Raw genomic sequence first — 27,525 nt, 5'->3', positions numbered from 1 at the left:
GGGCGGCCCGCCAATCGGCGTGGCGTGATTCCCGGCCCCGCCGATTCCCGGGTGGCGGAGAATCCCGGCCACGGCGGGGGCGGGAATTACGCCGGCCCCGGGCGATTCTCCGACCCCCCCGGTTCAAAGGTTAGGTGGGGTTATAGGGATAGGGTGGGGGAGTGGGCCTAGGTCGGTACAGACTTGATGGGCCAAATGGCCTCCTTTTGCACTGCAAGGGTTCTATGATTCAATATGGGAGGAAAGCACGAACAGATTACTGAGTTGGATGATCAGTCATGATGATAATGAATGGAAGAGCATGCTTGAAAGCTGTCCACAGATGTGCTGCTTAGATGTTTTGGCCATGCTAAATTGTCCCTTAATGCCAAAGGACTATGTGAGGTTACAGGTGCTAGGTAGGGTGCTCTTTCGGCGGGAAGGTGCAGACTCGATGGGCCGAATGGCTTCCTCCTGCACTGTCGGGATTCTATGTAGGTATTGTATGATAGGCTGAATGGCCTCCGCCTGCTCCTATTTTCTATGTTCCTGACACATGACTCACACCAAAGAATCTGTCTAGCATTGGAAAGAGTCGTGTGTGCAAGCATGGAGACAACTCCTAGCTTGAACCCTTTACTGCATATATCTACATAGTCTTTGTAGTTAATAAATACATAAAAGTAACCTACTTAAGACTATGAAGACTTTAAGACCTACCAAATGGTATCCAACACTTTGCAACATAGTGGCAGCGAATGGAATAACCCAAAACTGTGCAAACACACAGAGGAAATCTAAAATCTTGCAAGATTAAAGAAAAATTGAAAGAAGCATTCTGGCCAGAAGCAAAGCTCAAGAATCGGACATGCAGAGGAAAATCACCAGGGACAGGTTCCAAGGAAAGTCTTGGAAGCAGAAGGTAGAAATTTAAAATTCCTCACTGTAGCAGAAGACTCCATCGGATCTACTGAAAGTCAATGTTCAATTCCCAGAGTGCAGACTCTGGAGGTCTAGCAGGCATGGGCTCAAATCTTTAAATTCCAGCAAGTCCTGAGAGACTTTTAAATAGTTCAGTGGTCAGAAAATCCGATTTCCAAGATGACGCTTGCTCTGAACAGAAAAAAAAAACCCCAAAATTTAACTTGGAAGAAGAATGACTGAAGAATCAGCTGTAAAAGATCAGCAAAGGCCAGGATGACTTTTGTGACCCTAAAGCACAGCACTGAAATAGAGAGTATGCGGAGTAGATCCAAGCAGCCATTGTTTAAAATGTTTTCGAGGCTGAGTGCGAGTGTCGTAACAGCGGGAGACCAACAAAACCGGCAAGTGCAGGTAAACTCTTTGTCTTCAAATGAACGACGACGCCATCTTGAATTTCAGCAACTTCTTCAAGCTGAACCTACACTTCAAATTCTTAACCATGGGTCAGAAATCCACCCTTCCAGAATAATTTGAACTGATCCAAGGCCCGAATCAATCACATTATTGGGGACTTTGCAGAAAAAGGGGCGGGATTCTCTGATCCTGAGGCTAAGGGTTGATGCCGTCGGACACGCCGTCGCGTTTCTCGATGGCATCAACACGGCCCCAGGATCAGCAATTCTGGCCCCTACAGTGGGCCACAGGGAGCTGGAGCTGTTCACGCCGCTCCAACGGCTTATCCGGCCGTGGAATGGGCGCTGGTGGATGCGTGCATGCACAGTGGGTCCAACACAAACCCGCGCATGCGCAGTCCCACCGGCACGATTTCTGTGCATGCACGGTGTGCGCCGGCCCCAACCCAACATGCCGCAGGAGTACGCGGAAGAAAGGAGGCTGGGAGACGGAGAGGCCGGCCCGCCAATCAGTGGGTCCCAATCGTGGGGCCAGGCCACATCGGAGGCCCTCCCCTGGAGTCAGACACCCCCCCTCCCCCCCCCCCCCCCCCCCCCCACAGGCCGCCACGCGACCCTTCGATGTTGAGGTCCCGCCAGCTCAGAGCAGGTTAAAATGACACCGGCGGAACACGTTTTTTTTTTTCCACGGCCACTCGGGCCAGAGAATCGCGGGGGGGTGCTGCGTAGAGCGGCCCCTGACCGGCACCGAGCCGACCATGCCGGCCCCAATGGCGCCGATTCTACGCTGTCCGATTCTCCAATCCGGCGCGGGGTCAGAGAATCCCGCCCAAGATTCCTTAGATGTTCCTTTGATTTCTTATGATGTTTCACATCTGATAAAATGACAGTCACTCAACAAGTTAACACTGTTTTACTCGGTAGGCCCGATAGTGGTCATTATTGCTGGACAATAAATCAGTAAATTTGAAGTACTAAGCTTATTTGATGATTATTTTAACTGAAGAAGTAACAAAATGCTTGGAAGAGCTAAATTTAATGAGCGTGTCCAACAGTTAATGATCTGTACAGGATGGCTGAAGGCTGTGAATATTGAACTTAGCAGGGTTAGGATAATAGGGGTAGGAGTAGCGGGCAATGCACCCTCTGACATGCTGCCATAAAGGAACATCTCTCAAAAACTATCCCCATTGTTAAGCAGCACAGGTCCATCTAAAGAGGAAATAGTAAACTGTGGTACAAAGGAAACCCCACAGTCCAGTTAGTGAAAAACGGTACTGAAACAGGGGTGTGATTCAGCAGACTTGAGTTAGAATCTGCCGATCAGGTGCCACGAAATATCCCGCTATTCAATGGCACTTCGCTGGGTTTTTTTTATAACAGGGAGAGTCTCTCCACTGAGGACACACTTAAGAGGGATTTCCTGCTGGCGAGCTGAAAGGCTCGCGCAAATTGGAGCACCATTTTGTCTGGAGGCCCCATTCTACCACCCCCCCCCCCAACCCCCACCCTCACTCAGGCCCCTGCTTTTGACTCCCTCACTCCCCGGCCCCGCCACACCAAGCTTGGGGAGGTCCCCTGGGAACCTCCCTCGCCCCTCCCTCTACTTGGAAAGGCCCCACTGGGCACACTCCCTGGCAGTGCCAACCTAGCATCCTGGTAGTGCTCAGGTGGTACTGTCAGAGTTCACAGGTAGTACGATCAGTGGGCCAGGCTGGCAGTGCCAAGGTGCCCGGGTGCTAGGAGGAATGCCAGGGTGCTACCCTGCCATGTACCCGACCACCCAGGGATCTCCAATGGCTTGGGAGAACGCCCCCCCAGGTGTTTTTATCCCTGATCCACGTTTGTGTGGACTAGTACTAAACGGCGCACTGGCGAGGTCTCCCTGGGGAGGTCTCCCTGGGGAGGTCTCCCTGGCGAGGACTCCCAGGTGCAGCCATTAAGTCCCGGGTGCTGGATGAATCCAGGAAATGTATATTTAAATAAGGCATATAATATGCTGATCTGAATCAGCCAGAGCAGTAACCAGGGGTCTGTCGGGAAGGTAAGTTTCCCGCTTTAAAGACTTACCTTTCAGGAGAAGCGGCCTTCAGTTTTTCAGCGGTAGCAGTGAGAGGAGTAATGCGGGGGCTGTCGGGAAGGTACGTTTCCCGCTTTAAAAACTTACCTTTCAGGAGAAGCAGAGATGCACGATCAATTGCACAAAGACGAGAGTTGAATACAACTGAGGCTTTATTACTCTAAGGTGTGTGGCCTCCTACAGCAGCTGGCGAAATGGAGCGCACATATTTATACTCTGCCTACTGGGCGGAGCCAGCAGGCAGGTACTACCCCCCGTACCTGTAGTACAGGGCCTTACCACACATCTCCTAATAAACACAACAGTGGTGATTACCACATTCACCCCCTGTTAAAATTGAGTCCGGGGGGGTGGATGTGCAAGGAGAGGGGAGGGTGGCGCCGGGCCGGAGGTGTGCGTGTGTGGAACCTGCTGGTGCCAGGTCCCCGAGGGAGACAGTATCATGGCAGCCGTCGGGGTACGCCATGTAGCGTACTGCGGGTTAGCGTGGAGTAACTGCACCCTTTCGACCAACGGGTCCGCCTTGTGGAGCCATACGTGCTTACGGAGGAGTACGGGTCCTGGAGCTGCAAACAAAGTCGGGAGCGACACCCCAGATGTGGACGTCCTGGGGAAGGTAAAGAGACATTCATGGGGTGTGTCGTTAGTCACAGTGCATAGGAGCGACCGAATGGAGTGCAGTGCATCGGGGAAGACTTTCTGCCAGTGGGAGGCCGGGAGATTTCTGGACCGTAGGGCCAGCTGGACGGCCCTCCAGACCGTCCCATTCTCCCTCTCCACCTGCCCATTTCCCCGGGGGTTATAGCTGGTCGTCCTGCTGGAGACGATACCCCTGCTGAGCAGGAACTGAGTAAAAAGTCTTACAACACCAGGTTACCTGTTGGACTTTAACCTCTTGTTGTAAGACTTCTTACTGTGCTCACCCCAGTCCAACGCCGGCATCTCCACATCAGAGCAGGAACTGACGCAGCTCATCGCTCATGAATGAGGATCCCCTGTCACTGTGGATGTAGGCGGGGAAGCCAAACAGAGCAAAGATTGTGTTGAGTGCTTTGATGACGGTGGCAGTTGTCATGTCGGGGCATGGGATGGCGAAAGGGAATCTGGAGTACTCCTCGGCGACACTGAGGAAGTTCGTGTTACGGTCGGTGGAGGGGAGGGGCCCTTTGAAGTCCACGCTGAGGCATTCAAAGGGGCGAAAGGGGAGGCCTTCACCAGGCACGCGTGGTCCGGCTGGTAGAAGTGCGGTTTGCACTCCGCGCAGACCTGGCAGTCTCTGGTGATTGCCCTGACTTCCTCGACAGAGTAAGGCAGATTTCTGCACTGTAAATTCTATGATCTATGATTTTGGGCCTTGATGAAGTGTTACAACCGTGTGACTCCCGGGTGACAAAGGTTCGTGCAGAGTCCGGAGTCAGTCTACTTGTGTGCTGGCCCATGTACTCCGGGATAGGGCATTGGGGGGCTCGTTGAGCTTACCGGGGTGATACAAAATCTCGTAGTTGTAGGTGGAGAGCTGTATCCTCCACCTCAAGATTTTATCGTTGTTGATCTTGCCCCGTTGTGCGGTCAGTGAGGAGAGTGAATCTCCTGCCAGCCAGGTAATGCTTCCAATGCCGCACAGCTTCAACGATGGCTTGGGCCTTTTTTTCGACAGAGGAGTGCTGAATTTCGGAGGCATAAAGGGTGCGGGAAAAGAATGCCACGGGTCTGCCTGCCTGATTGAGCGTGGCGGCTAGAGCGACGTCTGATGCGTCGCTCTCCACTTGAAAGGGTAAACGTCTCGTCGACTGTGTGCATCGCGGCCTTGGCGATGTTGGCTCTAATACGGTTGAAGGCCTGTTGAGGCTCGGCCGTCGGGGAAAAAGGGTGGACTGGATGAGTGGGCGAGCCTTGTCCGCATACTTTGGGACCCACTGAGAGTAGTAAGAAAAGAACCCCAGGCAGCGTTTGAGGGCCTTGGGGCAGTGAGGAAGGGGGAGCTCCATGAGGGGGCGCATGCGGTCGGGATCGGGCCCCAGAACTCCGTTCTGGACCACATAGCCGAGGATGGCTAAGCAGTTCGTGCTATATACGCACTTCTTTGTGTTGTAGGTGTGGTTTCGGAGAGAGGCGGTGTGGAGAAATTTGGCACGGTTGGCATCGTGGTCCTGCTGATCGTGGCCGCAGATGGTGACATTATCTAGGTATGGGAGAGTGGCCGCAGCCAATGGTTGACCATTCGATCTATTCTCCCTTTGGGAGGCCGAGACCCCATTGATGACGCCAAAGGGAACCCTGAGAAAGTGGTAGAGGCGGCCATCTGCCTCAAAGGCAGTGTACGGGTGGTCCACCTTACAGATGGGGAGCTGGTGCTAGGCGGATTTCAGGTCCACAGTTGAGAAGACCTGGTACTGTGCAATCTGATTGACCATATCAGATATGCGTGGGAGGGGGTATGCGTGGGAGGGGGTACCCATCGAGCTGCGTGTACCGGTTGATGGTCTGGTTGTAGTCCACGACCATTCTGTGTTTCTCCCCAGCTTTCACCACCACCACTTGGGCTCTCCAGGGGCTGTTGCTGGCTTCGATGATGCCTTCCCGAAACAGCCGCTGGACTTCGGACCTGATGAAGGTCCTGTCCTGGGCGCTGTACCGTCTGCTCCTGGTGGCAACGGGTTTGCAATCCGGAGTTAAGTTTTCAAATAGGGAAGGTGGATCGATCTTTAGGGTCGTGAGGACGCACACAGTAAGGGGTGGTAGGGACCCGCTGAATTTCAGTGTTAGGCTCTGGAGGTTATGCTGGAAGTCCAGGCCGAGTAGCTCACTCATTACCATGAGTGGTATCCCATGCCTGGCAAATGTCTCTTTGCAGGCTTTGATGACGGACTTGGACTGGAGGTCCGACAGTTTCACCACTTCTGGGTAGCTGGAGAAGTAGTCGACATTTGCGTGAAAGGTCTATCCCCACCTTGGACCACGGAGAGGTCACGATCTCATGCTGTTGCAGCATTTCCTTGGGCTGAGCTGGTTGAAACTTCTGGCACGTTGTGCAGTTGAGGACCGTGTTGGCAATGTCCTGGCTGATGCCAGGCCAATAAACTGCCTGCCGAGCTCTGCGTCGACATTTCTCGACCCCCCAGGTGACCCTCATGGATCTGTCTGAGCACCATGTTTTGCATGCTTTGGGGAATGACGATTCTATCTAGTTTAAGAAGGAGCCCCTCAACAACTGTCAGCTCGTCTTTAACGTTGAAGAACTGGAGGCACTGCCCCTTTTGCCAGCCATGGGCAAGGTGCTTCATCAAGTGCTGCAGTAGGAGATCTTTGGCAGTTTCTTCGCGTATTTGGACAACTCGTTCATCAGTGGCTGGGAGGTTGCTGGCACACAACTGCACCTGTGCTTCAATGCGGCGAATGAAGTCGCCCTGTTCACACGGCGTGGTGATGGATCGGGATAGGGCATCCGCGACGATCAGCTCCCTACCCGTTGTGTAAAAGAGTTTGAAGTCATATTGGTGAGACGAGGAAGAATTCACTGCAGCCGAGGTGTCATGTCATTTAAAACCTTTTGGATTATGTGGACTAAAGGCCTGTGGTCTGTTTCCACCGTGAACTTTGGCAGGCCATACACATAGTCATGAAACTTGACTGTTCCTGTCAGGAGACCCAAGCACTCCTTTTCGATCTTGGCATACCGTTGTTCGGTCGGAGTCATGGCCCTGGAGGCGTATGCCACTGGAGCCCAGGACGAGGAGTCGCGTCGGTGGAGGAGCACCGCCCCAATGCCGTCCTGGCTTGCGTCTGTGGATATCTCGGTATCCTTGGTTGGGTTAAAGAATGCCAGTACTGGGGCTGTGGTGAGCTTTGCCTTCAGCACAACCCACTCCGCTTGATGTGCGGGAAGCCACTGGAACACTGTTGACTTTTTAACAAGATGCTGGAGGGCTCTGGTGTGGGATGCCATGTTGGGAATGAATTTCCTGAGAAAATTCACCATCCCAAGGAAATGGAGGACCGTCTTTTTGTCCTCTGGGGTCATCATGGCATTGATTGCCAGCATCTTGTCAGCGTTGGGTTGCACACCCTGCTGTGAAATGTGGTCACCCAGAAACTTGATAGAGGACCTACCAAATGAGCATTTGGCCCTGTTGAGCTGGAGGCCGTTTTCACGAATTCTCTGGAAAACTTGTTTGAGGCGAGCGATGTGATCCTCGGACGTCGTGGACCAGATGATCACGCCATCCACATAGACTCACACCGCCTCAATGCCCTCATCATTTGCTCCATTATGCGATGAAATACGTCGGAAGCTGATATCATACCAAAAGGCATGCGGTTGTAGCAATACCTGCCGAACGGAGTGTTAAACGTGCACAGCTCCGACTGGACTCATCCAGCTGTATCTACCAGAACCCACGGGAGGCGTCCAGCTTGGGAAAGAATTTGGCATGAGCCATCTCACAGGTTAACTCTTCACGCTTTGGGATCGGGTAGTGCTCGCGCAGGATGTTGCGATTCAGGTCTTTGGGATCAATGCTAATGCGGAGTTCACCAGAGGGCTTCTTGACACAGACCATGGAGCTGACCCAGTCTGTTGGTTCCGTGACCTTTGAGATGATACCCTGGTCTTGGAGCTCTCGGAGCTGCGTTTTCAGACAATCTTTGAGAGGAGCCGGCACCCGGCGTGGTGTATGGATGACTGGGATGGCATTCGGTTTAAGCAATATCTTGTAACGATATGGGAGCGTGCCCATTCCATCAAACACGTTGTGGTATTGCGTGAGAACGTCGTCTATCTCAGCCTGGAGATTTACATTGGGCGAGGCAGTCGTCGGTGTCGAGGACATGGCATGGACGCGCTGGGCCAGATTTAGGAATTTGCATGAGCGAGCACCGAGCAGGGATGCCTTGTCAGGCCGGACGATCTCGAATCGTAACGTCACTTTGATTGCCTTGTGAGATACACCTAGCTGACATAATCCACTGGCAGCTGTGGCATTGCCATTGTAGTCACAGAGCTGGCAGGTTGGTGGAAGAATGCTAGGTTGGTCTCTGATGCTGTCGAGGTCCGACTGTGATATGAGGTTTGCAGATGCGCCAGTGTCCAATTTAAATCGGATGCGAGACTGGTTAACCGTGATGACAGCACACCACCTGTCATCAGGATCCACAGTGAGGACTGAAAGGCGGTTTGTAGGCACAGTGGAAGCCAGCCCGCGTGTGGTGATTATGCCCACCTGATATGGAGATTCAAGGCAGTCAGCATCGGGGACCGTTGGGCTGTTGGGATCTGAATCCTGCATGCCTTGTTGTATGCAGCGGACACGTCTGCACTGCAGCTGGGATCGCAGGCTGTTGGTCGGTGGAGCGGACTTGCATAAGGCCACGTAATGCCCAGGCTTTCCACACTGTAGACATCACCTTCCTTTGGCTGAACATTGCCGCTTTAAATGATCGGAGCCACAATTTGGACACGTCATGACGCTGACGTCAGCGGGTTCTGTGCGCCATCGCGCATGCGCAGTGCGGTCGGCCGACGTTCGCACATGCGCATCGGGGTCTTCGGCCTCGTCATCTCCCCGGTCATGGCGCGCATGCGTAGGGATCCGGGAAAAGTGCGCGAAACGGCCACTCTCCTCGATGCTCAGGCCTTGCAATATTCCGATGGCCTGCACACTTTCTGCCTCGTGGGAGGCTAGTTTTGCATTTTCTGCCGCCCTGATGCAGGAGTAACGATTCCTGGCATGCTCATGGACAACGCACGTTTCGATGGCGACAGAGAGGGTCAACTGTTTGATTTTGAGGAGCTGCTCCCACAGGCAGGTTCACTGGCCTGTGCACTGTGACTATCTCCTTAGCCGTGTCCTGTGAGAGAGGGAGAGCCTTAATGCCCACAGGGTGTCGGACTGGACCTCGAAAACAATCTGATCCCAGATCATGGAATCAGCCGTTGAGTCATAATTACATGACTGCGCTAGGATGCAGAGATGGGTGAAGAAGGACTGAAAAGGTTCATCCTTACCCTGAAGCCTCTGTTGGAAGATGTACCGTTCAAAGCTCTCATTCACCTCAATGTCGCAGTGGTTGTCGAATCTCTGCAGAACCGTCTTGAACTTTGTCTTGTCTTTGCCATCGGCAAACGTAAGCGACTTATCAATGTGGATGGCGTTATCCCCCGCAGTCGACAGGAACAGCGTGATCTTTCAGGCACCCGATGCTGCCTCGAGCTAGGAAGGACCTGAAGAGAGAGCTAAGAAGAGCCATGAGGGGACATGAGAAGTCTTTGGCAGGTAGGATCAAGGATAACCCTAAAGCTTTCTATAGGTATGTCAGGAATAAAAGAATGACTAGGGTAAGAATAGGACCAGTCAAGGACGGTAGTGGGATGTTGTGCGTGGAGTCCGAGGAGATAGGAGAGGTGCTAAATGAATATTTTTCGTCAGTATTCACGCAGGAAAAAGACAATGTTGTCGAGGGAAATGCTGAGATACAGGCTACGAGGCTAGAAGGGCTTGAGGTTCATAAGGAGGAGGTGTTAGCAATTCTGGGAAGTGTGAAAATAGATAAATCCCCTGGGCCGTATGGGATTTATCCTAGGATTCTCTGGGAAGCTAGGGAGGAGATTGCTGAGCCTTTGGCTCTGATCTTTATGTCGTCATTATCTACAGGAATAGTGGCAGAAGACTGGAGGATGGCAAATGTTGTTCCCTTGTTCAAAAAGGGGAGTAGAGACAACCCTGGTAACTATAGACCCGTGAGCCTTACTTCTGTTGTGGGCAAAGTCTTGGAAAGGTTTATAAGAGATAGGATTTATAATCATCTAGAAAGGAATAATTTGATTAGGGATAGTCAAAACGGTTGTGATGGGTAGGTCGTGCCTCACAAACCTTATCGAGTTCTTTGAGAAGGTGACCAAACAGATGGACGAGGGTAAAGCAGTTGATGTGGTTTATATGGATTTCAGTAAAGCGTTTGATAAGGTTCTCCAAAGTAGGCTATTGCAGAAAATACGGAGGCTTGGGATTCAGGGTGATTTAGCGGTTTGGATCAGAAATTGGCTCATTGTAAGAAGACAGAGGGTGGTGGTTGATGGGAAATGTTCAGCCTGGAGTTCAGTTACTAGTGGTGTACCACAAGGATCTGTTCTGGGGCCGTTGCTGTTTGTCATTTTTATAAATGACCTGGAGGAGGGCGTAGAAGGATGGGCGAGTAAATCTGCAGATGACACTAAAGTCGGTGGAGTTGTGGACAGTGCGGAAGGATGTTGCAGGTTGCAGAGGGACATAGATAAGCTGCAGAGCTGGGCTGACAGCTGGCAAATGGAGTTTAATGCAGAAAAGTGTGAGGTGATTCATTTTGGAAGGAGTAACAGGAATGCAGACTACTGGGCTAATGGCAAGATTCTTGGTAGCGTGGATGAGCAGAGAGATCTCGGTGTCCATGTGCATAGATCCCTGAAAGTTGCCACCCAGGTTGGTAGGGTTGTTAAGAAGGCATACGGTGTGTTAGCTTTTATTGGTAGAGGGATTGATTTTCGGAGCCATGAGGTCATGTTGCAGCTGTACAAAACTCTGGTGCGGCTGCATTTGGAGTATTGCGTACAGTTCTGGTCGCCGCATTATAGGAAAGATGTGGAAGCATTGGAAAGAGTACAGAGGAGATTTACCAGGATGTTGCCTGGTATGGAGGGAAGCTCTTATGAGGAAAGGCTGAGGGACTTGAGGCTGTTTTCGTTACAGAGAAGAAGGTTAAGAGGTGACTTAATTGAGGCATACAGGATGATCAGAGGATTAGATAGGGTGGACAGTGAGAGCCTTTTTCCTCGGATGGTGATGGCTAGCACGAGGGGACATAGCTTTAAATTGAGGGGAGATAGATATAGGACAGATGTCAGAGGTAGTTTCTTTACTCAGAGTAGTAAGGGGGTGGAATGCCCTGCCTGCAACAGTAGTGGACTCGCCAACATTAAGTGCATTTAAATGGTCATTGGATAAACATATGGATGATAAGGGAATAGTGTAGATGGGCTTCAGAGTGGTTTCACAGGTCAGCGCAACATCGAGGGCCGAAGGGCCTGTACTGCGCTGTAATGGTCTGTGTTCTGTGAATCAGGAGTTTCAGTGTTTAAAACAGCAAGAGGAGAGCCGGGAGCAGAGAGGAGCGGATATAATCCGACACAAAAACATCTTTCTAAAGTTTAATTTCAAAAGTTTAATTTAAAGGAATAAATCATGGCAGGACAGCTCCAAGGTGTGGTCTGCTCCTCTTGCTCCATGTGGCAGACTGGGGACAGTTCCAGTCCCCAAGGGCAGCATGTGTGCAGGAAGTGTGTCCGGTTGCAGCTCCTGGAAGCTCGAGTTTCAGAGCTGGAGCAGCGGCTGGAGACACTGTGGAGCATCCGCGAGTCGGAGAGCATCGTGGATAGCACGTATAGAGAGGTGATCACACCGCAGGCTCAGACTCAGGAAGGGAATGGGTGACCACCAGACAGAGCAAGAGAGGGAGGCAGGTAGTGCGGGAATCTCTTGTAGCCATTCCCCTGCAGAACACATATACCGCTTTGGATACTGTTGAGGGGAATGGACTCTCGGGGAAAACAGCAACAGCCAAACTCGTAGCACCACAGTTGGTTCTGCTGCAGAGGGGAGGGGTGATAAGTGTGACTGGGCAATAGTTATAGAGGATTCAATTATATGGGGAATAGACAGCGTTTCTGTGGCCGCAAACGAGACTTCAGGATGGTATGTTGCCTCCCTGGTGCTAGGGCCAAGGATGTCTCGGAGTGGGTACAGGACATTCTGGAGGGGGAGGGTGACCAGCCAGTGGTCATGACATTGGTACAAAAAGGGATGAGGTCCTGAAAGCAGAATACAGGGAGCTAGGAAGGAAGTTAAGAAATCAGACCTTGAAGGTAGTGATCTCAGGATTACTACCGGTGCCGCATGCTAGTCGGAGTAGAAATGACAGGATATATAGGTTGAATACGTGGTTGAAGGGATGGTGTCAGAGGGAGGGTTTCAGATTTCTTGGGCATTGGGACCGGTTCTGGGGGAGGTGGAACCTATACTAACTGGATGGGTTACACCTGGGCAGGACTGGAACTGATCGGGGGGCTATTTGCTAGAGGGGTTGGGGAGGGTTTAAACTAATGTAGCAGGGGGATGGGAACCGATGCAGGGAGTTGGAAGGCAGTAAAACAGAGACAGGAACGAAATGCAGTAAGGGGGAAAGTGTAAGGCAGAGAAGCCATAGTCAAAAATCAAAAAGGGCGACAGTACAAGGTACAGTGACTGAGCGGAGCTCAGTGAATAGACCCAGTAATACTAAAAGGAATAAAACGGGAAGCAAAAACATAAATGGAAAGCGACGCGGCAGGTTGTTACATGAAGATATGGGTTCAACGACAAGGAAAATTAGAAACATTAAGAGGAAATATAACTTAGGAGAGTTTACTGATCAAGGTGTTAAGATTCAAAACAGAGGTATAAAAGCCAACATAAGTGTACTTCACCTGAATGCTCGTAGTATTCGGAATAAGGTGAATGAGTTGATGGCGCAAATCATCGTGAATGACTATGATTTAATGGCCATTACTGAAACATGGTTAAAGGATGGTTACGACTGGGAGTTAAATATCCAAGGATATCAACCTATACCAAAGGACAGAGTGGATGGTAAGGGAGGTGGTGCAGCTCTGTTATTTAAGGATGACATCCGGGCAATAGTAAGGGATGACATCGGTGCTCTGGAGGATAAGGTTGAATCCATTTGGGTGGAAATCAGGAATAGTAAGGTGAAAAAGACACTGATAGGAGTAGTCTATAGGCCACCAAATAGTAACATTATGGTGGGGCAGGCAATAATCAAAGAAATAACTGATGCATGTAGAAATGGTACAGCAGTTATCATGGGGGATTTTAATCTACATGTCGATTGGTTTAACCAGGTCGGACAAGGCAGCCTTGAGGAAGAATTTATAGAATGTAACCGCAATAGTTTCCTAGAACAGTATGTAATGGAACCTACGAGGGAACAAGCGGTCCTAGATCTGGTCCTGTGTCATGAGACCGGATTGATTAATGATCTCAGAGTTAGGGATCCTCTCAGAAGGAGCGATCACAATATGGTGGAATTTAAAATACAGATGGAGGGTGAGAAGGTAAAATCAAACACTAGTGTTTTGTGCTTAAACAAAGGAGATTACAATTGGATGAGAGAAGAGCTAACTAAGGTAGTCTGGGAGCAAAGACTTTATGGTGAAACAGTCGAGGAACAGTGGAGAACCTTCCAAGTGCTCAGCAAAGGTTTATACCAACAAAAAGGAAGGACGGTAGAAAGAGGGAGAATCGACCATGAATATCTAAGGAAATAAGGGAGAGTATCAAATTGAATGAAAAAGCAGACAAAGTGGCAAAGGTTAGTGGGAGACTAGGGGATTGGAAAATCTTTAGGGGGCAACAGAAAGCTACTAAAAAAGCTATAAAGAAGAGTTAGATTATGAGAGTAAACTTGCTCAGAATATAAAAACAGATAGTGAAAGTTTCTACAAATATATAAACAAAAAAAGAGTGGCTACGGTAAATATTGGTCCATTAGAGGATAAGAAGGCAGATTTAATAATGGGAGATGAGGAAATGGCTGAGGAACTGAACAAGTTTTTTGGGTCAGTCTTCACAATGGAAGACACAAATAACAGTCCAATGACTGATGGTAATGAGGCTACGACAGGTGAGGACCTTGACATGATTGTTAACACTAAGGAGGTCGTGATGGGCAAAGCTAATGGGGCTAAAGGTAGAGAAGTCTCCTGGCCCTGATGGAATGCATCCCAGAGTGCTAAAAGAGATGGCTAGGGAAATTACAGATGCACTAGTGATAATTTACCGAAATTCACTCGACTCTGGGGTGGTCCCGGCGAATTGGAAATTAGCAAACGTGACACCACTGTTTAAAAAGGAGGTAGGCAGAAAATGGGTAATTATAGGCCAGTTAGCTTAACTTCAGTAGTAGGGAAAATGCTGGAATCTATCATCAAGGAAGAAATAACAAAGCATCTGGATGGAAATTGTCCATTGGGCAGACGTAGCAAGGATTCATAAAGGGCAAGTTGTGCCTAACTAATTTAGTGGAATTTTTTGAGGACATTAGCAGTGCGGTAGATAACGGGGAGCCAATGGATGTGGTATATCTGGATTTCCAGAAAGCTTTTGACAAGGTACCACACAAAAGGTTTCTGCATAAGGTAAAGATGCATGGCATTAAGGGTAAAGTAGTAGCATGGATAGAGGATTGGTTAATTAATAGAAAGCAAAGAGTGGGGATTAATGGGTGTTTCTCTGGTTGGCAATCAGTAGCTAGTGGTGTCCCTCAGGGATCTGTATTGGGCCCACTATTGTTCACAATTTACATAGATGATTTGGAGTTGGGGACCAAGGGCAATGTGTCCAAGTTTGCAGATGACACTAAGATGATTGGTGAAGCAAAAACTACAGAGGATACCAAAAGTCTGCAGAGGGATTTGGATAGATTAAGTGAATGGGCTAGGGTCTGGCAGATGGAATACAATGTTGACAAGTGTGAAGTTATCCATTTTGGTAGGAATAACGGCAAAAGGAATTATTATTTAAACGATAAAATATTAAAACACGCTGCTGTGCAGAGAGACCTAGGTGTGCTGGTGCATAAGTCGCAAAACATTGGTTGACAAGTGCAACAGGTGATTAAGAAGGCAAATGGAGTTTTGTCCTTCATTGCTAGAGGGATGGAATTTAAGACTAGGGAGGTTATGCTAGAATTGTGTAAAGTGTTAGTGATGCCACACCTGGAGTATTGTGTTCAGTTTTGATCTCCTTACCTGAGAAAGGACGTACTGGCGCTGGAGGGTGTGCAGAGGAGATTCACTAGGTTAATCCCCGAGCTGAAGGGGTTGGATTACGAGGAGAGGTTGAGTAGACTGGGACTGTACTCATTGGAATTTAGAAGGAGGTGGGGGATCTTATAGAAACATATAAAATTGTGAAGGAAATAGATAGGATAGATGCGGGCAGGTTTTTTCCACTGGCGGATGAAAGCAGAACCAGGGGGCATAGCCTCAAAATAAGGGGAAGAAGATTTAGGACTGATTTTAGGAGGAACTTCTTCACCCAAAGGGTTGTGAATCTATGGAATTCCTTGCCCAGTGAAGCAATCGAGGCTCCTTCATTAAATGTCTTTAAGATAAAGATAGATAGGTAGTTTTTGTTTTGAAGAATAAAGGGATTAAGGGTTATGGTGTTCGGGCTGGAAAGTGGAGCTGAGTCCACAAAAGATCAGCCATGATCTCATTGAATGGCGGAGCAGGCTCGAGGGGCCAGATGGCCTACTCCTGCTCCTAGTTCTTATGTTCTTATCGTGCCCAGCAACGGTAAGATCCAAATCGCGACGCCTCGCAAGATTTTGTTAAATCTCACAAATGTTTTGAGTGTCGCGAATTTTGTGAGAGGCCTCTTGAATGATTCAATGGCCTCATCCTGACATCAATTTGGGCATGACAAGGCCGCTGAACAATGACCATGGATACTCCAGGGTAAGGGAAGCAACATCCTTACCGACCAGAAGAGTGCAACAGCAGAGCTGTGGAGCAAATCGCCCCCACAGATGTGATCAGTATCTTGCAATTACAAACTGATGCTTTCAATGTAACAGCACTGGACACTTACACCAAGAGGACCATACTTCTTGGGTGAGGTAAAAGATACAGGATTTTTGTATTAGAATATAGACATTCTCACAAACTTTAAATTGAATATGGGAACCAGTGTTACAGTGCTATTGGACAAAGCCATGGCTGAGATACCACTCTCAGTGGCTGGAGAAAGCTGACTTCCCATCATAGGCATGATTCTGGAACCATTAAGCTATCATGGCCAACAAATCTTCGAGAGAAAATGAAAAAAATGAAAATCGCTTATTGTCACGAGTAGGCTTCAAAAATGAAGTTACTGTGAAAAGCCCCTAGTCGCCACATTCCAGCGCCTGTTCGGGGAGGCTGTTACGGGAATCGAACCGTGCTGCTGGCTTGCCTTAGTCTGCTTTCAAAGCCAGCGATTTAGCCCAGTGAGCTAAACAGCCCGGATGTATGTCATCCGTAACTAGTCTTTCTCTTCCTTGAGCAGAGTTGCCTGTATAGCCCTGAATCTGCTAAAAAATAGCAGAAGATGTCAAGCCAACCACTGTTGGAAACTTGCAGTTCTGTCTAATTTCCGAGTGCTCAAATGAGAAAAAGAGTACCCTGACTGGGACTTCAGCACTGAACTGTCGCCTCTCTTTGCAGAACAGGTCTGTTCAATTTTTGTCTAGGTGCCAGAAAGCCCTCATTGATCAGACCAGCCAACTACTCCGATGGTTACCATGTCTCCAATGGAGGATAAACAAGGGAGTTATCGAGAGTTAGAAGAGCCTCAACCTGCTTATGAGGTCAACACTCTCTCCGCAGAGCAAACCCTGCAACCCCCCCCCCCCCCCCCGCCAGCTTGATGATGCTGCCCCCAAATAGCAGCCGTCCTTTGCCAACAGAACAGCACACGGGCAAACACATAGGCAAACTTACTTCAAAAAAATACACACATCATAACAGGAGTGGCCACCTTCTATCACAGACGACATCGCAACGACTCACGCGATGATGAAGAAAGAGAGAAAAAACAACACTGAGACAAGCACAAAGTCCGTCCACTCTGCAAGAAATGGGGTGGTACAACTACCACCTATCACTACAACTGCTGGTCCAGCAAAGAGTGGTTCAATCCCAATGAATGGAAAGAGGATGAAAGATATGCAGATGGCAGAATAGCGTCCAAATCAACAGCTTACCTTCAATGGCAGAACCTACAGCACTGACAGGGGTGTGAACAAGATATGGAAAGGTGATAAGGCCTCCAGACTGTCTGAACCTATGAACTCAGAGAATTGAAGGGGGTGGGGTGGGGGAATGAAATAATAATAATGTAAATACAAAGGGTAATTTAAAATATTCTGAAATACATTGGCTAGAATTGGGGGTGGTGTAGTATATGGGTCTGACAGATCTAGCGTACACATGGGACCGAGTACAGTTCCGCCCCGATTATAATGTAAGAGAACACATGACCCACATGGGGCTGGCAGTCTAGTGTTGGACAGAGCAGTGTGTATAAGGAAGCATGGAGACAGCTCCTAGCTTGAATCCTTTACTATATATATATATATATATACATATAGCTCTTGTAGTTCTGAAATACATACAGTTAACCAATGAAGACTTCATTAAGACCCAACAAACAGCATCCAAAGCCCTACAACAACTGTGTAAATTGCTGCATTACAACGATGACTACACTCTACTGGTTGTAAAGCACTTTGGAATGCCATGACTTACTATATAAATGTATATCTTTCCTTTGCAATTTTAATTCCCAGCACGACAGTGACACTCACCGACTGTTCACTCTCGGCTCTCAATCATTGACACCCCCTGTGGACACAACATGTGCCCGTATTGAGGGAGACGGCAGACAGAGCCGATCACTTGGTTTGTGCTCACGGAGGCAATTCTCTAATCATTAGGGTGTGGAATAAATATGTTCTATCCGCCTCGGAGGAAGAGGAAGGCACCACCCCCACCAGCGGCAGACTGTGTGCGGTTAGGTTTCACTGGGAAGAATGCAGACTCCGCCCCGGGATTATGTACCCAGTTAGAGGGAAACTGCAGACTAATGTGACAGAAACCACAGAAGGAGACAAACGCATGCCAGCTTGTCTTCAGCTGAACTGGCCTTACGGCAGAAAGGGTGCAGCCGCTCTCCTGTACCCACCCCCAGTGTCATCTAGTCCAGGACCCTTCACAAAGTCTGGCTCCCTCCCGGGTGAAAAGTCGTCAATCAGCAACTGGGGACACAGCTACTTTCTCATTCCTTTCCGGAACTCTTAAATATCTCCCTTGTCTTCAACCAGCGTGGGCATCAAGCCACAGGAACAGACGCGTAGCTCCCAGGTAGGAAGAAAGAAAGTTTTGTTTTTGTTACTCTCGCTCTCCTGAAGGATTATTTGTGCAGTCACTTTGTTGGGGGGGGGGGGAGCAGGATAGAGGACCCCGGCTCCGGTCAATTGCAGCAAATGTTAGCAGGAGGTAAACTCCCCTCCTCTCCAAACCACACTTTCGAACTATTTTTAATGGCGTTCTGTCAGCAAATCCATTCGGTTGGTTACCACGCGTGTTATGTCTTTGGAGCAGGAAATGATCCTCTGAATATATATCCTTTCCTTTAAAAAAAATCAATGCATTGCCGGAGTTTTGTTAAACATTCGGAAGTAAAATAGGAGTCCGTGGCTTAGTTTACTGTGAAGCTTTCATTCTTTTTTTGTGCTTTACCTGGATTAAGATCCGGGACAATTTTAACTTGGAGCGTGTGGGGGGGGGATGATGTTAAAATCGGAACACACAAGCTTTTAACTGAGGCACATTTGGCTGGGTTAGTTAGCTCCAATCTCCTCCAGACGCCGGTTAACAATGTTTTAAATATATTAACTCATTGACTGAAAAGTGTGAGGTGATACACTTTGGGAGGAGTAATTTAACAAGGTAGTCGACTATCAAAGGTCTGACACTGGGAAGTTCCGAAGAACAAAGGGCGCGTTTGACCCTAGGTCTCTGAAGGCAGAGGGCAGGTTAATAGGGTGGTGAAAACGGCATATGGGACACTCGCTTTTATCAATCTTATCAATTGGGGCATAGATTACAAAAGCAGGGAGGTCATGTTGGAGTTGTGTAGAACTTTGATGAGGCCACAGCTGGAGTACTGTGTGTAATTCTGGTTGCCACATTATAGGTGGATGTGATTGCACTGGAGAGGGTGCAGAGACAATTTACCAGGATGTTGCCTGGGATGGGACATTAAAGTTATGAAGAGAGGTTGGATAGAACATAGAACAGTACAGCACAGAACAGGCCCTTCAGCCCTCAATGTTGTGCCGAGCCATGATCACCCTACTCAAACCCACGTATCCACCCTATACCCGTAACCCAACAACCCCCCTTAACCTTACTTTTTCTAGTACACTACGGGCAATTTAGCATGGCCAATCCACCTAACCCGCACATCTTTGGACTGTGGGAGGAAACCGGAGCACCCGGAGGAAACCCACGCACACAGGGGGAGGACGTGCAGACTCCACACAGACAGTGACCCAGCCGGGAATCGAACCTGGGACCCTGGAGCTGTGAAGCATTTATGCTAACCACCATGCTACCGTGCTGCCCCAAATAGACTTGGGTTGTTTTCACTGGAGCAGACAAGATGAGGGGCGACCTGATTGAGGAGTACAAGATTATGAGCGGCATTGACAGAGTGGATAGGGAACAACTGTTCCCCTTAGTTTAAAGGTCAGTTACGAGCGGACGCACGTTCAAAGTGAGGGGTGGGAGGTTTAGGGGGGCTTTGAGGAAAAATGTTTTTACCAGAGAGTGGTGACGGTCTGGAATGCATTGCCTGGGATAGTGCTGGAGGCGGGATGCTTCACATTCTTTAACAAGTACTTGGATGAGTACTTGGCACACCATAACTTTCAAGGCTATGGGCCAAATGCTGGCAAATGGGATCAGGTAGGCAGGTCAGGGCATTTCATGTGTCGGTGCAGACTCGATGGGCCAAAGAATCTGTTCTGTGCTGTAGTATTCTGATTTCTGTGATTGCAGTGACATTTCAATCTGTATTTAAGTATCAACGCACATGCATCGGGTTTCCTCAACTTTCTGAAGTTCGGCATTGAGACCAAGAGCTAATGATTCATGGAGTTTATTTAAGAGTCAGACAGATGCAACAGTAAATAACAGCTCATTCCTTCATGCCCCCACCCCGTAACGTATATGTTCAGAGTATGTGTGGTGAGAGGCTAATTTCTGACCAATGAGTTGACACTCCAGGTCAGAATAGGTGACAACATGTCTGCCTTAGATTGAACTTTGGATGAGGAACAAGATGAGCAACAGCATCAGCAAAGCCTACCGTGGAGAGGCCTTGTAGGTGGTGAGCGGGGGAAGGTGTAGGATGCCAAGCTAACAAGAAGTGCTACCCATCAAATAGGCTGTACAGCATTCCTGTGGTTCAGCATCCTTTACCTCTCTCTGAAGAGGACTGCTTAATGAGTGTTGCATGTCATGAAAGAGACCAGTACCAACAACATTTTGTGCCTCCACATCCTTTTAGGACATGATCAGAGACCAATCCAGAATCTCCCAATGACTGCGCAGAATTACATAATGGACAAAACTTCTGGATTCCTGGCCTGTGCTGGGACTTTGCCTGGTCCAAGGAGGGGATCCACAACAGCAAAGCCCCCCCCCCCCCAAAAAAAAAGCCTTGACCCCCATCGCTGAAGGGATTAACCATCTGATTGTGAGGGCATGCCTGTCTGATCCGGAGAGAGAAAAATAATTTATGACTCCCCGCAAGGGTGCCTCAAAATGGAGGTGCCATCTTGTTGTCTGTTTTCAGTCTTGGCAATGGCCAATGCTCTCTCTCAGTGGAGAGCCAGCCGCAGTCCACAATATAACTTGATATACCCAACGATGGAAACAGCCCTCCAGGGTAGAGAACTAGAAAGTTTTGCAATCCTTTGTGTGAAGACATTTTCCCTCATCCCAGTCTTGTTGATTAGTGCCTTATCCTGTGACTGTACTGCCATGTTCCAGATTTCCCAGCCAGGGGAAACCACCTCTCTGTCTACACTGTCAAGACGCCCACCCGTTATCGAGGCAGTTTGGACAAGTACTAAAAATAAACATAGGATGGGATTTTCAGGTCCTGCCCAGCTCTGCACCAGAAATTTCCACTCGAGGTCAACAGATCGTTGCCTTGTCCATCATGTTTACCGTCCCATCTACGATGATTCGCAAGGTGGGTGGGACCAGAAAATTTAGGCCATAGAGTTAACAGACATTCCAGAATGACAGTTGCAGGATAGAAGTCTTTAAGTCCAGAGTGCGTGGAATCACACAATAAAAAGATCATCGTTTTTTGGGGTTCAAGGGAAGGGCCAAAAGTGCAGCAGCAAATGAATGTCTGATCTTTATTTTACAGCTTCTAGTAGAGCAAAGAAAGCCGCATCAAGCGAGACGTGAAAGCTTAGAGGTGGGTGCACCAGCTCACGTCAGTATGTTGATCAGATCCATTTACAGGCAGACAAAACCATTGTTGGATGGCTTTGGGGCAGGCACAGTGGTTAGCGCTGCTGACCCAGGTTTGATTCAGAGATTTGGTTGGGCAACTGTCTGTATGGAGTTTGTACGTTTACCCCAGTGCTGCAAGAGTTTGCTCTGGTTTCCTCCCACAGTCCAAACGATGTGCCATTTGGGTGGATTGGCCCTGCTAAATTGCCCCTTAGTGTGCAACGGTTAGATGTGCTTATGGGGACGGTGTTGGGGAGTGGACTTGGTGGAGTGCTCTTTCGAAGGGTTGGTGCAAACATGATGGGCTGAATGGCCTGCTTCTGCACCGTCGGAGTTCTGTACGGTGACCAGCAATGAAGGTTACTAAATCAAGCTGGGAGGCAGTGAAATTCCCTTTGCATCATTAATATTTTTGCGAATAAAACAACCAGTTTGTACACAAGTGGATTTTTCCACTAAAATAATTTCACTCTCCAATCTTGTGTCAAGCTGCACTCAGTTTAGAAGAAAATATTCTTCTTTCTGGAAGGGGAGGGAGGAGAAACTAAAATGGGGATTCTTCGCTGCCTTCACCTTTTGACAATAATCCGTGTCTGAATAAATTAACATTTCTTTGTTTAGGGCCTGCACTGATGTGGTCTGATACGCTTGTATTTTATTTTCTTAACTTGCTGAAGTGTTCTGGATTGTTTGTGCAGTTCACCTCTTGATAAACTAATTCAAAAATGTGGCGTGAATGTCTTGTCAGGCGATGAAGGAGAAAGATCCTGCTTATTCATCTGGGGCTTATAATGTATATAACATCTACATAGACCCTTTCTCTTTGCTGAATGTTAATGAACAAGTAATTAGCTCTTTGTTGTCCTTTCAGTCATTTCGTAAGTGCCAACCAAAATGTTTGTATAATCTGATGTGATTACCAAGGCAATCAATGTTTTAAAGAAACCAGAACCCCTAGAATTTGAAGATGACTATAAACTGAAACCTGCTGTGCTTATGTGTTTCTTATCGATGTAATAAAACAAACATAATTAGAGAGCGTAGTTTCTGTGCTGCAGAAATGAGTGACTGGATGGTTCCTGAATAAATTGAGTATTTTTAACTGTTCATGGAATATTAACACATTATGTCCTTCTGTACAATAATCGAAGATGCTAATTGATAGGATGGACTTTGATCCATCCAACCTTGAGAATCGGTGTGCAACTAGATGGAGAACTGGCGCTTGAGGAAGAAAATACTTTTCACTGCTGCCTGTCAGTCGACAGCAGGGAGAAGTGGAACAGAAGTGATTATATCCCGAGGTACTGTAAGATGTCTGCTGTTTTCGAGGAGCAATTATGGAAGGCAATTTAAGCAGTCTTTAGGCTCTTCTGAAAAAGGTATCTTTTAACCGTGGTATACAAAGGGCATTTAAAAAAATTAATTCATGGGATGTTGATTAGGCCAGCATTTGTTGCCCATCCCCATTGCCCTTGAGGAGGTGGTGGTTAGACATCTGTAGTCCATGTGGAAAGTAACCCCACAGTGCAATTAGTTAGAGAGTGTTAGGCCTTTGACCCATATGGATATAAGAAAGCGACGGCATAATCTTTATTAATGTCACACAAGAAGGCTTGCCCTAACACTGCAATTAAGTTTTTGAGAGGGGGTGTGACTTGAAGAGGAGCAGGGAGGTGGCTATGTTCCCATGCACCTGCTGCCCCATTTCCCCAGGCAGGAGAGGTTGCGCTATTATAAAATGCTGTCAAAGGAGGTTTGCAGAGGCGTTGCAGTGCAGCGGTGCAGATGTAAATATTTACGGTGGTGGGTGGGACGTTGATTAAATAGCTTCTTTGTCCTGAATGCGTGTTGTTGGAGCTGCACTCTGTCATGTTAGGTACACTGGATGCAGTTTAGATCAGAAAGACACTCCAAACTTTGAAGTTAGTTCAATCAGGTTTATTGAACTAATAACACAGTTCTCTGTGAGTTCGACTCTCTGCTAACTTAAGTGTGGTTACTCTGTCTGACTGAACCAGACTAGCTCTTAGCCACGTGGTAGAGGTGTGAGATTGTAACAACACCCTTGACTGACTCGCTAGATGTTCATCAGTGGAAAGAGACGGAGTGTGAGTGCCTTGTGTCTTTTATAGTCAGATCCCACCCCTGAGTGTCCTGCCTGTTTATTGGTTATGTCCTGTTCTCTGTGTCCATTAGCTGTTTGTCTGTATATCATTATGTGTGTGCGGGTGCCTGCATATCATGCCACACTCCTCCAGGCAGGTGGAGAGTATTCCACCACATACCTACCTTGTAGATGGTGAACAGGTTTTGGGGAGTCTGGAGTTACTCTCCACAGAATATCCAGCATCTAACCTGTGTAGTCGCAGTATTAATGTGACTGCTCCATTCTAGTCAATGGTAACCCCTAAGACTTTGATATGGGGGATTCCGTGATGGTAATGCTGTTGAATGTGGCAGGGGTGGTGGTCAGGTTGTTCTCACTGACATGAAAATTACTTGCCACTTATCAGGCCAAGCCTGAATGTTGTTTGCAGTGTCAGAATGCTTCAATATCTGAGAAGCTCCAAATGGAACATCAGCGAACATTCCCACTTCTGATGTTATGATGGAGGGAAGTTCCTCTATAGAGGAGCGGAAGATGATTGGGCCTAAGGCACTACCTGACCAGCACCTCCAGCGATGTCCCAGAACTGAGATGATTGACATCCAGTAATCTCCATCATCTTCCTTTGTGTCAGGTATGAATCCAACCAGTGGAGAGTTTTCTCCCTGACGCCCACTGACTCAAGTTTTGCTGGGGCTCTTTGATACCAAACTCAGTCAAATGCTGCCTTGTTGCCAAGGGCAGCCATTCTCACCTCGCCTCTGGCATTCAACTCCTTTTTTGTCTGAACTGCGATAGACTTCAATTCTGATGTGGCTGCTCCCTAGCACACCTCAATGATGCTCCGTTTTGAGCTGTTGGATCTGTTTTGAATCTATCCCATTTAGGCAATGGTAGTGCCGCATGACATGATGGAGGATGTCCTCGGTGTGAAGATGTGGCTTTGCCTCTACCAGGACTGTGCAGTGGTTACTTCTCTCAGTACTATCAGAGGCAGGTAAATGAGTGAGGATGAGGTTATTTATTCCCTGTTGGTTCTCTGCAAGCCCAGTCTGTCAGTGCGAGCGTGTTTGCGAAGAAATTGCGGGTCTGCTCTGAAGGTGAGATGCTGGAAGGCAGCAGAAATTTGGCAGGTCACTAAAGTTTATGATTTCTTCCTTGTGGAGGAATGCAGTATGTAAATTAGTCATTCAATTAATTTTTGAGATATTCACAGACCCTGCTGCTTATTTGCTTTCTAATTGTACCTGAAATGAAGAGGGTGGAAAATCCAGAAGAGAGCTGTCCGATTTTGAGTTCAAAATATCTTTAGCCTCCAAGTAGCTGTGAAATAGTTCGGAGACTTTCTCAGTCTATCGAACAAAAGAATGAAAAGAGGATATGTACCGGGTGCCATTTTTATAAAACTGCATTTGCTACTTCCTGTTGCCGGGAGGGATCTTCTCGTCCCGCTGAAGAGACCCCGCCCCGTGGCTGATTCCCCGACGGCGGGATGGGTGAGTCATGCTAAACGCTGTAGATACCGACACCACAGGGCAATGGAAAATCCCACGCCCAGTTTCTGCTCAATACATTGACTCATATTTACATAGAATTTACAGTGAAGAAGGAGGCCATTCGGCCCATCGCGTCTGCACCGGCTCCTGGAAAGAGCACCCCGGAGCACCCGGAGGAAACCCACGCACACACGGGGAGGATGTGCAGACTCCGCACAGACAGTGACCCAAGCCGGAATCGAACCTGGGACCCTGGAGCTGTGAAGCGATTGTGCTATCCACAATGCTACCGTGCTGCCCACTATGCAGGTTGATCCAGTAATTCATTCAAGTGACAGACAGTTTTTTTACGTGTCATTATGCTGCTTCACAATGTGGGACAGGACAGTCCCAATTGAGTTTCTCTTCAGATTGCTCATGCACAAACTTTGTAAAGGTGAAATAATGGAGCAAAAACAGGAACAGAAAGCTTTTGTTTTTCTCCTTTTATTAAATCAAGTATGCCTGTGTCAAATGTAATGCTCCAAAAAAACTCAGCAACAATAATACATGCTGACGGCATTTCACGTTGTCATCCTGGTCAATGTGTCAGTGTTTGCTGACAAAACAATTCATGTCCCCTCCTAATCACATTCCAAATTATGATCATAGATTACCATAGAATTTACAGTGCAGAAGGAGGCCATTCGGCCCATTGAGTCTGCACCGGCTCTTGGAAAGAGCACCCTACCCAAGGTCAACACCTCCACCCTATCCCCATAACCCAGTAACTCCACCCAACACTAGGGGCAATTTTGGACACTAAGGGCAATTTATCATGGCCAATCCACCTAACCTGCACATCTTTGGACTGTGGGAGGAAACCGGAGCACCCGGAGGAAACCCACGCACACACTGGGAGGATGTGCAGACTCCGCACAGACAGTGACCCAAACTGGAATCGAACCTGGGACCCTGGAGCTATGAAGCAATTGTGCTATCCACAATGCTGAGTTACCACTATATTGATTGGGATCTTTCTCACTCTGCCTCACATTTGGGTGGGATTCACTGTTTCAGTGGCTAAGTGCAGGCTCGAACGGAGAGTTTGTGGGCCTTTTACGACCCAAAAATTGGTGCTGACCCGTCACCAATTCCGGGACTGGTGAGGGTCTAGCAGCGATGTTGGCTGAAGCTCCCGCGCCGAGAATGGCCGGGTCCGTGGCTGTGTGTGGCGACGACCTGTAGGGGCCGTGCTGTATGACATAGCGCTGGCCGTGCGTGGACCTGATCTGCCATCTGCAACCACACTGGCCACCCCCCACCAGTCCGCCTCTGAGGCCAGCGGCACGGATCATGGCTGAGTGTGGCAGCATTGAGTCCGTAGCCACCATGCTGGGTTCCCGCCCGTTGGCACAAATGTGTCGGGAACTGGGCCCACCCTGAGCAGAGCATCATGGGAGGGCCTGCAGATGGCGTGCCCATGCTATTGCAATGGTGTGCGGCGCGCGATGAGATGAAGCCATTTCGGAGGGGGCGGAGATTGCCTGACTGGCATCAAATCGGCGTCGGCACTGATTTGGGCGTCTGAGTAGAATCTCTGCCTGATCGCCGATTTACGGTATCGCCGTCGGGCAACGGAGAATCCTGCCCTAAGTGTTGACGCCAGGACAGAATTGGTGGACTTCTATGACAGCAAAATTGGCGCCGGTCCCGGAGCCATTCTGGAACTGTTATGGGCTAGCACCGGCGTCTCGTGGAACACGAGAGATTCCAATGAAAAATGGTGTCCGACTCGCCGGGATCGGGATTGGCACTCGAGAGGCTGACAAACTGCAGCTGCATATCAGCACTTCACTCCCCACACATACTCATCCCAGCCAACAAGACGGCACTGGTTGCGCGAGAGTGTGCCCATCTAGTTGACGGGTTGGCTGGGGCCAGAGGGTACCTAGGGGTGGTCTGGGGGACACCAATACCACCTGTGGTAGTAAGTTTTTACAGTGGCAGTCAGCAGCGTGCGCAGCTGCATGGCTGCCTTGCGGGCTGCGGCAAAGGTGTTCCGTGCCCGTCCCACAGCCCATCCCCTGGCTGCCTCCCACTCCCCCAGTCCTGGCAGTAGCCCCCCCGGACTGCAACACAACTGTCGGCACATTTGACAATGTTGGACATTCTCTTTGTACCCCCTCTCTCTCCCTTAGCAGCTAGATTTCTAAAACCACAAGTGAAACTCGCCGTCAGTAATTCGCGGAGTCTCGCGGGAGCCCCACAGAATACCTGGTCAGGCCTTTAATGATATGCCAATGGCATTTACTGGGCTAGATTCTCCGTCACGCCAATTTTCAGCCTCAACCCGCTGGCGGGATTCTCCGTTACCC

The 27,525-nt window shown here is 48.7% G+C and overlaps 1 protein-coding gene across 2 annotated transcripts in view; it reads left to right on the top strand.

The window, feature by feature from the left end:
- Positions 1-27,525, top strand: part of LOC119978276 (alpha-1,3-mannosyl-glycoprotein 4-beta-N-acetylglucosaminyltransferase C-like) — a 192,685-nt gene that overhangs the window by 71,427 nt on the left and 93,733 nt on the right. Inside the window, exon 1 of one of the 2 annotated variants that reach the window (XM_038819774.1) lies at positions 17,848-18,388. The exons of the other annotated variant lie outside the window; for it this stretch is intronic. The gene's annotated coding sequence lies outside the window, so the exon portion shown is untranslated. Of the gene's footprint in view, positions 1-17,847; positions 18,389-27,525 lie in introns of those variants that run through there. 2 annotated transcript variants of the gene reach the window in all.

The sequence above is a fragment of the Scyliorhinus canicula genome, chromosome 15 (assembly GCF_902713615.1).
Source record: "Scyliorhinus canicula chromosome 15, sScyCan1.1, whole genome shotgun sequence".
NCBI lineage: Eukaryota > Metazoa > Chordata > Chondrichthyes > Carcharhiniformes > Scyliorhinidae > Scyliorhinus > Scyliorhinus canicula.
The sequence above is the reverse complement of the archived record's forward strand: the minus strand, read 5'-3'. Positions and strand labels throughout refer to the sequence as shown.